Below are 16585 nucleotides of genomic sequence, written 5' to 3'. Positions count from 1 at the left end.
TATAAAATCAAGGTGAACAGGAACCAATTGATAATCCGGTCGTATATTCCCGAAGAACATCCTATATTAATCAATCACCTCTCAACAATCCTTCTTGACTACACAAGCGGTTTGTCGAGGAATCACAAACAGTGAGACGAAGATGTTTGTGACTTCTTTATCTTACCTATCAGAGAACTCTCACGATCTCAATCCAATCAATAGATTGTACTTATACGATAGAAGATGCAAGATCAGATCACACAACTACGATAAAATTAGTATCGGTCTGGCTTCACAATCCCAATGAAGTCTTTAAGTCGTTAACCTGGTTTTAGAGAAGAAAACCAAAGGTTAAAGGAGAATCGACTCTAGCGAGCGCACTAGTATCACACAGACGTGTGGGGATTAGTTTTGCATAATGCTAGATGTCTCCTTTATATAGCCTTCAAATCAGGGTTTTTCCTTGGTTACAAAGCAATCCATATTCACCGTTAGATGAAAACCTGATTTAGATTCAAGCTAATATTTCTCAACCGTTAGATCGAAAACTTAGATTGTCACACACACTTGGGTAGACGTTTTCTGGGTTTGTGAAAACCGTGCCTAAACGTGTACGTGTATGTTGGTTCAACATAGTAACCCAAAAGGTTAACCATAAGAGCAATTCATATTAACCTAGTTCTTCTTCACCATAACTAGTTCAATTGACTCAAATGAACTAGTTAGAGAGTTGTTCAATTGCCATGAGATCTTATGTAACTACACAAGACACAATTGAAACAAAGATGATTCGATTCGATGAATCGGCTCATGAACTTTTGCCACGGTTTGCATAAAACATTCCTTAGTAATTTAAGTTTCATGTTCAGAGCACATCTTTAGATCGTAACCACTTAAGCTCACAAACAAGTTCGCGGACTTAAGGCAACCGACAGAGTTTTCCAAACACAGCAGAAAATCTCGGCAAAGAGACTTCCGCCAGTTCGCGGACTAAACACGCAAACGAGTTTTTGGAAAATCCCAGCAGAAATTCTCGGTAAGAGAACTTCCGTCAGTTGGCGGACTGAGTTCGCGAACTGGGTTCGCGGACTTGGCAAAGCCAATTACTTCAGTTTCTCTCAATCAACAAAGTTCGAAAACTTCGGATTAAGGAATACATGGTTAGGTAATATAAACTCTCATTCCAATCATTGAGACATTCTCAGAGGACGTTATATAGCCGTTATTCACAGACCGTTTCACGTCAGAGCAATTCTCAAAGTAATTGAAACTTTTCATGACTTTCGTCACTAGGTGAAGATAAACTTGATCAAAGCGAAACGCTTTACCAACACTTGATTTCGAGAAAAAGATAAGCAGTGAATACTCAGCTCGAAATGTCAAATGTGTATGATCCAGTCTATATAGCATACGACTTTTTGTCTCATAAGAAGTAGGAGATAGAATATATAGACTTTTGAGTGATAGATAAGTTCAAGTCTCCACATACCTTTTTGTTGATGAAGTTCCACGGTTCCTTGAGTAGATCTTCGTCGTCATATGATGAATCGCCATGAAGTCCTTGAGCTCAACTACACTTTTCTATCCTAGTCCGAGACTTAGCTGTAATAGACTAGAAATCAAGACTCATAGTTTTGATCACTACCATTGACAAACTTGCTTCATATAGCAATGCATGCGAGGTCGACCGAGCTATGCTCTAACAATCTCCCCCTTTGTCAATTTTAGTGACAAAACTATTAATACATATGAAATACAAAAAAGATAAACTTTAGTGGCTCCTATTCCATAGTTTAATCTTCAACGTTTCTTGAAATCTTCATCCTTCCAAGTACTCCAATGATCCCAAAGGTTGTAAGTTTAGCACCACCGTTTTTGAAGATCCGTAGCTATAACAATGAGAGAAATCGAGATTCTCGATCATTATTATACAGTGTCATAGTATCATTATGTAACATCAAATCCCAATTGCATCACGAATTTAACAACAATACTATGGTGATATGTATCACTCCCCTTAGTCAATACTCCATCTAGATCATGGAAACCACTCCCCCTTACACAATGATCCGAAAACCATATGTATTTGTAGTGTGAACTACATTATTTCTCCCCCCTTTTGTCAATAAAATTGGCAAAGGTAAAAGAACGGGATCATAATGAAATTTCCACAAGAGACATTTCATAGACTAAAACAAAAATACATACCAACTCAATTTAGATGCAATCATAAAGCCGAAGCTAAATGCATTCATCAAGGAGTTTTAAGATACAAGATAACCCCTATAAAATTCCACAGCCGCACACCCCGCAAGATATTACCATTAAGCACAAGTTCAAAAGAACTCTCCCCCATTTGATGTCATTCCCGAAAGAACAATAAGAGCGACCTTAATTTCGAAAGAAAAGAAGGATTTTTTAATTGGACACCAAAAAACATGGAAATGATTTTCCATATCCAAAACTCAATCAAATTAATCACAAGTAAACTCATGATTAATTTAATTGGAATACACAACTAAATTAAACCACAAAAGTAATAAATTTAATTGATTGTGCTCGACATAAGAAAAATCACGGAGCTACGACTAAGATAACCACACGGAGATGACTACCTTAATCGTTCAAATACTCAATATAAGGAAAACCTTACGGAATATACGACTACATAAACCAGTAGAACATGATTAGTATAGCCGTTCATATACTCAACACAAGAACTTGTGGAATATATGAAAAACTCAACTAGATTAATTACAAGAGAACCTATAATTAATCTAATTGGAATACACAACCAAACTAATCACCGAAGCAATCAATTTAATTGTCAAAAGATTTTTCTCGACAAAAGAAGACTTTCGGAGCAAATAACTTAATAACCAATCAAGATGATTAACTTAGTTTAAGAATGCTCAACATATAGCATCTCATGGAACAACCAACAAGGCCAATATCAATCATCATAGTTGTAAGGTGCTTAACATAAGATACACAATGGAGCCTTCACGGTAACACATAAAAAAATGGATCAATGAAGATCAATACCGTGGATAACATACAAGGATCTATTCTATTTTCCATCACTATTTGCATAACGACATAATAGACTTTATCCTTGTCAAACAAAAGATTTCATCCTATTTTCCATCAAATAAATGACTGCATAGGCATAACTTTTGTAATTGTCAAAAGTCCATTCGTCCTTTCATCAATACGAATATCAATTTATGAACGACTTTACTTTTGACACAATATGGGACCTTCAAGTTCACGGACGCAAACAATACATATCCCATAAAAAATTGCAATACTTCAAAACAGATTAATACTGCAATAATATCATCCTCCAAATATTTTTAGAATTTAAAAACCAATAAACCTAAAAAATAACATAAGAAGATGAAAACAAAAATAGCTATGTGTAGTCACAATCTTCGCTATTCAAAGCACTAGTTATTCTTCCAACTAATCCAAAAAGAAGACATACTAGGCAACAATTCCTTTGAGAAATTCTTTATCATTCCCGAACTCCTTGTTATCGACAACCATCGGGACATAAGGTTCACGGAGATAAGTGTCAATACCCACGAACTGTCTTGGCTGAAGAGGTCGAATTAGGGTCCTCTGAATTTCCAAAGATTTAGACACGAACGTCTTTATTTCATAAATCTCCCTTCTTATTTCCTTTAACTCATCAAGAACATCGGAAAACTTCTGAGAGTTAGAAGGAACCCTGGGTTTTCTTGTATTCCTTCTTTTTCTTTTCAGGGACTTAGAAACAGGAGATTTCTCTTTTTCCTTGATTGAAGACTTAACAATCATGTTGACATCCTTTCCATCTGACGACATAGTGCTTTGAGAACAGTTATGAACAACTGGATTTGTGTGATGGAATCACTTAACTCAACAAGCAGTCTTATAAAGGATGTCAAAAAAAAGGAATAGGGTTCGAAACCTATTGACAGGTTCGTATACGCCCAACTCTAAAACCCTATAAAGAGTAGAATTGTCGATAATAACCCTTTCTTTTATTTGATAGACAAAAAAATAACAAATCTAAGAAAAGAAGGAACTACTTTTCTGAAGCCTGGATCATCACTCAATCTTGTCTCTTTTCGAACAGGCACATGAGACAAGATTTTCCCAACAACACAATCAAGTTGTGTTGCGATGAACAACGATTTGTCCATCTTTTTCCTCATGGGAGGAATCCTATGATCTCTGTCTATCAAAACGATTTGACCATATTTTATTTTCAAGTTGTATTATTATATCCTTGGAAACCAACTTCTTAGACGAATATAAGATCCTACATACCTCGGTGGTCTTCTGAGCAAGTTTCAGCTTCCTTGCTAATCGATCTTCTCTTCATTGAAGTTTGTTGGCGTGCCTTATTTGGTGCTTGTATTTGTAACACCTTGATAGTTCGTGTCCCTTCATCGAACAAAACGAGCACGTCAATCTTGGATAGTATTCATGCATCTGAGATGTGCAAGCATATAGACATACAGTTGATCCTGAAACATCAATGATAGGGTTTCCAGTTATCGGATTCAGTGAATCTTCCAGCTTGATTGGGTTTCCCTCTTCTCCGAACCCATTGAGGTTGATATATGTATTGCTACAAGTATCAAAATCGATCTTTTCACAAAGAAGCCCTACACTTGATTTCCTATCTTCATCGGAATCATAAGTTTCATACATTTCATCAAGTGTTACAGCTAGAACTTTGTTCCCAGTGTATTTTCTACGATTTGGGCATTCGTTAGCAAAATGGCCAAAACCCTTACACTTAAAGCACTGAGGCATGTCCTCGTCATCAGCCTCGTCAGCATCCCTGTTTTTAGGAGGTACGCGACCGTGAGGTTTGTCTGATGACTTAGGTTTGTCTTTTAAAAACCGTTTACTTCTCTTCAACAGAAGATCCCTAAACTGTCTTGTGATCTAGGAGACTGATTTGTCAAGATCTTCATCCGAAAAATCATCTTCGGACTGATCATGCTCAGAGAGATGAACACTCTTACCTTTGATAAGTAATTTAGTGTTCTTTTGTTCTTTAAAGGCAATATCCTTACCGACTTTGGATGTATGCTCATGGTCAAATATCTTAAGCTTTCCAACCAAGGTGTTTCTGGAAAGATTATCGAGGTTATTCCCCTCAACGATGGCATGCTTCTTAGACTCGTATCTAGATGGTAGCGATCTGAGAATTTTCATCACAATGTCCTTTTCAGGAATAATCTTACCCAATGCAAAAGATGCATTAACAATTTCAGACAATTTGTGATTAAACTCACCAAATGTTTCTTCATCTGCCATACGAATGTTCTCCCAATCGGAATTAAGGTTTTGAAGCCTAGCATCCTTTTCACTGGAGTTTCCTTCAAATACGGTTTCTAAGATATCCCAAGCATCTTTAGATCTAGTGTAGTTTGCCACATGATGCTGAAGATTTGGGGTAATGGCATGTATGATAGCATTCAAACCGTCGGAATTTTGCTTTGCAGCAGTTATCTCAATAGCGATGTATTCACCAATAGCTTTGGGAACGTTTACATCACCAACTACCACAACGGGAACATCATATCCATTAACCACATATACCCATGATTGAAAATCACGCGATTGAAGAAAAGCTCGCATAGCAATTTTCCACCATAAGTAATTGGAGCCATCGAAGACTGGTGGTACGTTAATAGAGATAACACCTCTGTCCATAGAGTCAGATCGCTACAAACACAGACTTGTTAGGTCTTAAACGTGTTTGCCTGCTCTGATACCAATTGAAAAAGTGGGGGTCTAACAACACCACCCAATATTTCTCTTAGCAATCTGTATGGACTAAATCCGAAATACTTTGCTAGAGAATCAACTAGACAGTCAGACTCAATCTAGATAAAAGTATCTCAAGGAGTTAATATCTCTCACTTGTTTTGATTTACTCAAGCTAAAAGAATAGAGAGTCTTTAATCAAACACAGGGAATAACTTGGACGGTGCCAAAGACCAATATCCAAGGATCAATCAATATCAATCAACAAACAAAGGTTGGATTTCCAATTGATGATCTTTAACGCACAACCTGTATTATTCCAATTATATAAAATATAATGCGGAAAAGAAATAACACAAACACCAGAAGTTTTGTTAACGAGGAAACCGCAAATGCAGAAAAACCCCGGGACCTAGTCCAGATTGAATACACATTGTATTAAGCCGCTACATACACTAGCATACTCCAAGCTAACTTCGGACTAGACTATAGTTGAACCCCAATCAGTCTCCCACTATTTCAAGGTACAGTTGTACTCCTACGCCTCTGATCCCAGCATGATACTGCGCACTTGATTCCCTTAGCCGATCTCACCCACAACTAAGAGTTGATGCAACCCAAAATCGCGGACTTGATAATAAACAAATCTGTCTCACACAGAAAAGTCTATCAAAGGATAAATCTGTCTCCCACAGAAAAACCCTAGGTTTTGTTCCGTCTTAAGATATAAAATCAAGGTAAACAGGAACCAATTGATAATCCGGTCTTATATTCCCGAAGAACATCCTAGATTAATCAATCACCTCTCAACAATCCTTCTTGACTACACAAGCGATTTGTCGAGGAATCACAAACAGTGAGACTAAGATGTTTGTGACTTCTTTATCTTGCCTATCGGAGAACTCTCACGATCTCAAGCCAATCAATAGATTGTACTCGTAGGATAGAAGATGCAAGATCATATCACACAACTACAATAAAAGTAGTATCGGTCTGACTTCACAATCCCAATGAAGTCTTTAAGTCGTTAACCTGGTTTTAGAGAAGAAAACCAAAGGCTAAATGAGAATCGACTCTAGCGAGCGCACTAGTATCACACAGACGTGTGGGGATTAATTTTGCACAATGCTAGATGTCTCCTTTATATAGCCTTCAAATCAGGGTTTTGCCTTAGTTACAAAGCAATCCATATTCACCGTTAGATAAAAACCTGATTTAGATTCAAGCTAATATTTTTCAACCGTTAGATCAAAAACTTAGCTTGTCACACACACTTGGGTAAACGTTTACTTTGTTTGTGAAAACCGTTCCTAAACGTGTACGTGTGTGTTGGTTCAACATAGTAACCCAAAAGGTTAACCATATGAGCAATTCATATTAACCTAGTTCTTTTTCACCATAACTAGTTCAATTGACTCTAATGAACTAGTTAGAGAGTTTTTCAATTGCTATGAGATCTTATGTAACTACACAAGACACAATTGAAACAAATATGATTCGATTCGATGAACCGGCTCATGAACTTTAGCCACGGTTTGCATAAAGCATTCCTTAGTAATTTAAGTTTCATGTTCAGAGCACATCTTTATATCATAACCACTTAATCTCACAAACAAGTTCGCGGACTTAAGGCAACCGGCAGAGTTTTCCAAACTCAGCAGAAAATCTCGGCAAAAAGACTTTCGCCAGTTCGCGGACTGAGTTCGCGGACTAAACACGCAAATGAGTTTTTAGAAAATCTAAGCAGAAATTCTCGGTAAGAGAACTCCCGTCAATTCGCGGACTGAGTTCGCGGACTTGGCAAAGCCAATTCCTCCGGTTTCTCTCAATCAACAAAGTTCGATAACTTCGGATTAAGGAATACATGGTTAGGTAATCTAAACTCTCATTCCAATCATTGAGACATTCTCAGAGGATGTTATATAGCCATTATTCAAAGACCGTTTTACGTCAGAGCAATTCTCAAAGTAATTGAAACTTCTCATGACTTTCGTCACTAGGTGAAGATAAACTTGATCAAAGCGAAAAGCTTTACCAACACTTGATTTCGAGAAAAAGATAAGCAGTGAATACTCAGCTCGAAATGTCAAATGTGTATGATCCAGTCTAAATAGCATACGACTTTTTGTCTCATAAGAAGTAGGAGATAAAATAGATAGACTTTTGAGTGATATATAAGTTCAAGTCTCCACATACCTTTTTGTTGATGAAGTTCCACGGTTCCTTGAGTAGATCTTCGTCGTTGTATGATGAATCGCCATGAAGTCCTTGAGCTCAACTACACTTTTCTATCCTAGTCCGAGACTTAGCTATAATAGACTAGAAATCAAGACTCATAGTTTTGATCACTAACATTGACAAACATGCTTGATATAGCAACGCATGCGAGGTCGACCGAGCTGTGCTCTAACAGTAAGGCTCCCTCCAGTCCCCAGTGTGATGGACTGTCAAAGCTTCTAAGTGATGGGGAGGCGTTTGACAATTAGGACAAGATCTTTGCAGGATATTGATTGAGTCTCCATGGAAGGCCAATAGCATCCCATCCTTTGAAGCTTTTTGTAAAGTGTTACTACCAACGTCTGTCCGCAGATTTCTTCATGTATGCGTTTGAGTTGTTCGTCCGCTTCGTCGTTTCCAAGACATCGTGACAAGGACCCATCAGGATTGCGATAGTATAACACTCCGTGAAGCAAGAAGTAATTCTTTGATTCCTTGAGGCTGACTTTCCCTTCTGAAAGAGAATTTCTCAATTCATGAATAATAGGTGCTCGCCAATCGTTTGATTGAATGTCTTCAACTTGAGCAAGCCAGGTAGATGACACAGTACGCCTCCGTACCGTGATTGTTATCTCTGCTCCTTCCGATTGCATCTTAGAGGCGAGAGTTTCCAGGCAGTCGGCATGCCTATTGTTAGTTCGTCCAGTATGGACGATCGTTGCATCAGCAAAATGGGTTAATATCCTCTTAGCTTCATCTCTGATGGGGCGAGCGTGATTTATTTTAGAGAGTATGCTCCGTTCATTTGATTGACTAGTAGTTTTGAATCTCCCCTTATCTCAAGATGTGTTTCTCCTGCTTGCTTGGCCAAAGATAAACCTAGTAAGAAAGCTTCATATTCTGCTGAATTGTTGGTACAATGAAAATCCAGCTTGAATGAATGTGAGAAGACTTCGCCAGATGGAGATACTAGCACTACGCTCTCTCCTCCGGTATCATTGCTAGGGGTGGCGGATCCGTCAAAGTATAAAAGCCACGTTTCTTCTTTGATGACTAAAATTTCTGGAAACTCGCCGGGAACATATTCATGTAACATTGTTGTATCTTCCCCTGGAAAAGCAGCGAGCAAATCTGCAACTGCTTGGCCTTTGATTGCTTTAGGTGGTACACAAGTTATGTCGAACTCTGACATTTGAAGTAGCAACTTTGCTGGTCTTCCTATCAAGGCTGGCTTTGATAGTAAAAACTTTATAGGGTCAGCCTTGGAGACGAGCACGACTTTGTTGGATAACAAATAATGCCTGAATTTCTGGATTGCATGCACCAATGCTAGACATGCTCTTTCGGCTTTTTGGTATCGGAGTTTAGCGTCTCTCATCGTACGTCTGAAATAATAAATCGGACGTTCGATACCTTCTTCATCTTCTTGAGCAAGAAGTGCTTCAATAACGACATCGCTGGAAGCCGTGTAGAGTATTAGTGGTCGTCCTTGCACTGGAGATTTCATGACAACAGGTGATAGAAATATCTGCTGTATTTTCTGGAATGCTTCTTGCTGGACGATTGTCCATGTAAAACTTGATCCTTTCTTCAGTAGAGGGGTGAACGAATCAATGAGTTGAGCCAATCCAGGAATGAAGCGTCGAATATAATTTACCTTGCCCATAAAACTCTGGAGTTCTTTCACAATGCGTAGAGGAGGCATGGTAGTAATGGCTTTCGTCTTGTCTGGATCAATTTTGATTCCTTCTGCGGTGACCAAGAATCCTAGAAACTTTCCGGAGGAAACGCCAAAAGCACACTTCAAAGGATTCATCTTTAATTTGTATTCTCTGCATCTTTCAAAAACTTGTCTCATAACTTCGAGGTGGGATGCTCGAGTCTTCGACTTTACCACCACATCATCAACAGAGTCTTCCACTTGCTTGTGCATCATGTCGTGGAATATGGAAGTCATGGCTCGTTGATAAGTGGCTCCTGCATTCTTCAATCCGAAGGGCATAACAGTGTAGTGAAAGTTCCCAATAGGAGTACGGAATGCGGTCTTGTTGGCATCATGCTCGTACATCTTGATCTGGTTGTATCCACTGTAACCATCCATGAATGAGAACATACCGTGACCACTGGTTGCACGAGCATATCAATGTTGTGTAGGGGAAAATCATCCTTTGGACAACATTTTTTCAGATTCCTGAAATCAACGCAACATCTGATTTGACCATTCTTATTCTTGACGGGAACAACGTTTTCCAGCCATGTTGGATGTTGAATAGGTTTGATAAATCCTGCTATTAATAGTTTCTGAATCTCGACTTTGATTTGTTCCTCGACTTCGTGTCTGAAATGCCTAGGCGGTTGTTTGACACCTTTGGAGCCAGGAGTGATATGCAGATGATGTGCAACTAATTTGTCGTCTAGACCAGGCATTTCTTCATACGTCCAGGCAAAGACATCTTGATATTCTTTCAGCAGAATGATCAGCTCAGTTCGTTCTTCTGGTGACAGCGCGGAACTAATTAAAATTGTACTTGGAGCATCCTCCATCCCTATTTTGATTGTCTCAAGATCGTCAGTGGTGGAATCAGTGTCGTCTTGCAATTGTCGTGGAGCATCTTGAACTTCTTCGTCGAGTGATGGTTCACTCTGACATGATTCTTCAGGGCGGGGAGACTTTTCAACGTTCTCCCATGTTAATTAATAATCTTTGCGTCGGCGGTAAATGATCCTCCCATACGCATCATGACTGGCTATGAAATTAGATCCCGGAGTAGAGACTTGATCCTTACGACGCTTAATCGGTGTAGCAGATGACTTGATCGACTTAGCGCCTGCGGATGATGGTTTGTCAGCAACTTCTTCAATGGACTTCCATATTGGGAGTGGAGTACTGTAAATCTTGCTTGGAGGTTCGGTGATGCTTTTTTGGGATTCAAGGAATTCAACATCATAGACAGGAGTATAAGGAGATGACGAAGCCGCGATACGAACAATCTTGTTATTGAGCAGAGCCTTCATGCATTGATGGTACGTCGAGGGAACCACCTTGTTGTCATGGAGCCATGGTCGTCCGAGTATCACGTAATAATCAGGCTCTTGTTCGATCACGTGGAATTTGGCCTTTGACTGAATAGGCCCTACCTCCAAGTCTATGTATGCATATCCATATGTATGGATCTGGCTTCCTTCAAAACCTGTCATCAAGATGGGATGGCGAACGATTTTATTCTGTGGGAACTTGGCTGCTTTGAGAGTCTTCATAGTAATAATGTTTGTAGAAGCGCCCGTATCAACAAGAGCTCTCTTAAACTCATATTCTTTGATGAATCCAGTCACGTACAGGGCTAGATTATGCCCTTCGTCTTCCATGCGGTCTTCTTCTCCGAAGGTGATGTTGTTGATCGAATGTTCATACATCATGGATGCTTCTTCAACAGCTACGCATGAAGGAGTTAGTTGCACGTATGACGATATTTGGTTGAGTGTAGCGAACGTGTTCGTACATTGATCCTTTGAGAAGTGCAGGAGTTCACATAGATTCTCAATCAAGTGTGTGACTTCTTGATCCACCGGCTTCTAATAGGTGGTAAAGTTGTTGGCTTGAGGGATATCGTCAGTGGTGTCGAGAGATGAGAGCTCCATAACTTGATCTCCTAAGATTCTTGTCAGGTCCACCATGTAGTTGAACAAATTATCGATCGCTCCCTTCAATCGATTTATGTTCTTTTCTAAGATCCCTTGCCTTCGTACCAGTTCGACTAGTGACGGAATTTCTCCATCGAATGCATTTGAAAAAGCGGGGGGTCTAACAACACCACCCAATATTTCGCTTAGCAATCTGTATGGACTAAATCCTAAATACTTTTCTAGAGAATCAACTAGACAGTCAGACTCAATCTAGATAAAAAGCATCTTAAGGAGTTATTATCTCAATCTGTCGATTTCATCTTTACTCAAGCAAATAGAAATCTGCGAGTCTTTATCAAAGAGAGATAACTTGGACGGTACCAAAGACCAATGTCCAAGGATCAATCAATATCAATCAACAACCAAAGGTTGGATTTCCAATTGATGATCACGAACGCACAACCTGTATTATTATTTCTATTATATAAAATATAATTCGGAAAAGAAATAACACAGACACCAGAAGTATTGTTAACGAGGAAATCGCAAATGCAGAAAAACCCCGGGACCTAGTCCAGATTGAATACACACTGTATTAAGCCGCTACAAACACTAGCCTACTGCAAACTAAATTCGGACTGATCTATATTTGAACCCCTCACGATCTCAAGTCAATCAATCGATTGTACTCGTACGATAGAAGATGTAAGATCAGATCACACAACTACGATAAAAGTAGTATCGGTCTGGCTTCACAATCCCAATGAAGTCTTTAAGTCGTTAACTTGAGTTTAGAGAAGAAACTCAAGAGTTAATGGAGATCGACTCTAGCGAGTGCACCAGTAGCACACAGACGTGTGGGGATTAAGTTTTTCTCTAGCTAGATGTCTCCTATATATAGCCTTTCAAATCAGGGTTTTTCCTTAGGTACAAACCAAACTTTATCCACCGTTAGATGAAAACCTGATTTAGATTCAAGCCAATATCTCTCAACCGTTAGATCAAAAGACATAGCTTGTCACACACACTTCGGTACACGTTTACTGGGTTTGAGAAAACCATGCCCAAACGAGTACACGTATGTTGGTTCAACATGATAACCCAAAAGGTCAACCATATGAGCATCTCATATTAATCATGTTCTTCTTCACCATAACTAGTTCAATTGACTCAAATGAAATAGTTAAGAGTTGTTCAATTGCTATGAGATCTTATGTAACTACACAAGACACAATTGAAACAAAGATGATTCGATTCGATTAGAATCGTCTCATGAACATTATAACCACGTTTTTCATAAAGCATTCCTTAATAATTAATGTTTCATGTTCAGAGCACATCTTTATATCATAACCTCTTAAGTTCACAAACAAGTTCGCGGACTTAAGTTAATCGGTTGAGTTTTCCAAACTCAGCAGAAATTCTCGGGTCGAGAGCTTCCGCCAGTTCGCGGACTTAGCACACAAACGATTTTTGGAAATCCCAGCAGAAATTCTCGGTCGAGAACTTCCGTCAGTTTGCAGACTGAGTCTGCGGACTGGGTTCGCGGACTTGGCAAGCCAATTCCACAATCCTACCGATTTCTCTTGATCAACAAATTTGAAAACTTCGGTTCAAGGAATACATGGTTATATAATCTAAACTCTCATTTTAATCATTGAAACATTCTCAGAGGGCGATATTCAGTCATGAAGAATAACAGACCTTTCTCGTCAGAGCAATTTCCAAAGTGATTGAAACTTTCATGTCTTTCGTCACTAGGTGAAGATAAACCTGATCAAAGCGAAACGCTTTACCAACACATGATTTCGAGTAAAAGATAAGCAATGAATACTCAGATCGAAATATCAAGTGTATATGATCTAGTCTATATATCATACGACTTTTGTCTCATAATAAGTAGGAGAAGAATAGATAGACTTTCGAGTGATAGATAAGTTAAAGTCTTCACATACCTTTTTTTTGATGAAGTTCCACGGTTCCTTGGTGTATATCTTCGTTGTTGTCGTTGAATCACCATGAAGTCCTTGAACTCAACTACACTTTTCCTATCCTAGTCCGAGACTTAGCTAATAGGCTAGAAATCAAGACTTTATAGTTTTGATCACTAAAAATGACAAACATGCTTGATATAGCAACGCATGCGAGGTTGACCGAGCTATGCTCTAACAATCTCCCCCTTTGTCAATTTTAGTGACAAAACTATTAATACATTTGGAATACAAAAAAGATAAACTTTAGTGGCTCCTATTCCATAGTCCCATCTTCAACGTTCCTTGAAATCTTCGTCCTTCCAAGTACTCCAATGATCCCAAAGGTTGCAAGTTTAGTATCACTGTTGTTGAAGATCCGTAGCTATAACAATGAGAGAAATCGAGATTCTTGATCACTATTATACAGTGTCATAGTATTATTATGAACATCAAAGTCCAATTGCATCACGACTTTAACAATAATACTATGGTGATATGTATCACTCCCCCTTAGTCAATACTCCATCTCGATCATGGAAGCCACTCCCCCTTACACAATGATCCGAAAACCATATGTATTTGTAGTGTGACTTACAATATTTCTCCCCCTTTTTGTCAATAAAATCGGCAAAGGTACAAGAACGGGTTCATAATGAAATTTCCACAAGAGACATTTCATGACCAAAAGAAAGACAACATATCATCTTAATTTAGATGCAATCTTATAGCCGAAGCTAACAAAATTCATCAAGGAGTTTTAAGACGCAAGATATTACCATTAAGCACAAGTTCAAAATAACTCTCCCCCATTTGATGTCATTCCCAAAGGAACAACAAGAGCGACCTTAATTTCGAAAGAAAAGAAGGATTTTTATTTGGACACCAGAAACCATGTGAATGATTTTTTATGTCCAAAACTCAACCAAAATACTCACAAGTAAACCCATGAATATTCTAATTGGAATACGCAATTAAATCAAAACCACAAAAGTGATCAATTTAATTGAAAGTGATCAACATAAGTAAACTCACGGAGCAACAGGCTACGACTAAGTTAATCATATGGAGTTGACTAACTTAACCGTTCAAGTACTCAACATAAGGAAAACCTTACAGAATACGTGACTACATTAACCAATGGAACATGATAGTGTACCCGTTCATATACTCAACACAAGAGATTGTGGAATATATGAAAACACAACTAGATTAATTACAAGAGATCCTATAATTAATCTAATCGAAAAGCAAACAACCAAACTAATCACCGAAGTAATCCATTTAATTATTTTGGGCTCAACATAAGAGATTATGGAACCCCGACTAAGATTATCATGGAACATTACCATCTTAACCGCACATGTACTCAACATAAGAAAGAAACTTATGGAGTACAAACAAAATAACCAAGGATGATTAATTTAGTTCATAATGTTCAACATATAGCATCTTATGGAACAACCAACAAAGCCAATGTTAATCGACTTAGTTGTAAGGTGCTCAACATAAGACATACAATGGAGCCTTCACGGTAAAACATAGCAATATGGATCAATGAAGATCAATACCGTGGTTAAAATACAAGGATCTATTCTATTTTTGCATCATTATATGCATAAAAACATAATAGACTTTATCCTTGTCACACAAAAGATTTAATCCTATTTTCCATCAATTTCATGATTTCATAGGCATAACTTTTGTATATGTCAAAAGTCCATTCGTCCTTTCATCAATACGAATACCAATTCATGGACGACATTACTTTTGACCTCAATATGGGACCTTCAAGTTCACGGAAGCAAACAATACATATCCCATAAAAATATTGCAATATAACAAACCAAGAAAATACTGCAATAATCATCATCCTCCAAATATTTTTAGAATTTAAAGCAATAAACCTAAAAAATAAACATAAGAAGATGAAACAAAAATAGCTATGTGTAGTCACAATCATCGCTATTCAAAGAACTAGTTATTCTTCCAACTAATCCAAAAAGAAGGCATCCTAGGCGACAATGCCTTTGAGAAATTCAGCATCATTCCAAAACTCCTTGTTGTCAACAACCATTGGAACATATGGTTCATGAAGATAGGAGTTTATATCAGCGAACTGTCTTGGCTGACTATGTCGTACCAGGGCTCTCTGAATTTCTAAGGACTTTGACACAAAAGCCTTTATTTCACGAATCTCCTTTCTTACTTCCTTCAACTCATCAAGAACATCAGAAAACTTCTGAGAGTTAGAAGACACTGCCTTTGGATTTCTTGTATTCCTCCTTTTTCTTTTTCGGGACGGAGTTACAGGAGATTTTTCTTTTTCCTTGATTGATGGCTTAACAATCATGTTGACATCACTTATCTCCAAAGACATGCTTTGAGAACAGTTATAACCAACTGATTTTTGTGGATGGAATTCACAATCCCATCAGTTCTAGAGATAAAAAGGATATCAAGGAGGAAAAAGGAATGTAGGGTTCGAAACCTATAAACAGGTTCGTGGTCGTCCAACTCTAAACCCTATAAAGAGTAGAATTATCGATAATAACCCTTTATTTTGTTTGATAGACAAAAAAAACAACCCTAAAGAAAAACTTTTCTACAAGCCTGCACGTTTGCGATCTTGTCTCTTTTGATCAGGCACATGAGACAAGATTTGCACAACAACACAATTAATTTGTGCTACGGTGAACAACAATTTGTCCACCACTTTCCTCAAGAGAGGAATCTTCAGGCTTCTGTCTATCAAAACGATTTGACCATACTTTCTTTTCAAATGGTCTAATTCTATCCCTGGAAACCAACTTCTTTGATGAAGATAAGATCCTACATACCTTGGCGATCTTCTGAGAAAGTTCCAGCTTTCTTGCTAATCGATCTGCTCTTCGTTGAAGTTTGTTAGCGTGCCTCACTTGATGCTTGTACTTGTAACATCTTGATAGTTCGTGACCCTTCATCGAAAAAAATAAGCACGTCAATCTTGGATAATATTCGGGTATCTGTGGTGCGACAAC

Source organism: Papaver somniferum, unplaced genomic scaffold, assembly GCF_003573695.1.
Source record: "Papaver somniferum cultivar HN1 unplaced genomic scaffold, ASM357369v1 unplaced-scaffold_65, whole genome shotgun sequence".
Taxonomy (NCBI): Eukaryota; Viridiplantae; Streptophyta; class Magnoliopsida; order Ranunculales; family Papaveraceae; genus Papaver; species Papaver somniferum.
The sequence above is the reverse complement of the archived record's forward strand: the minus strand, read 5'-3'. Positions refer to the sequence as shown.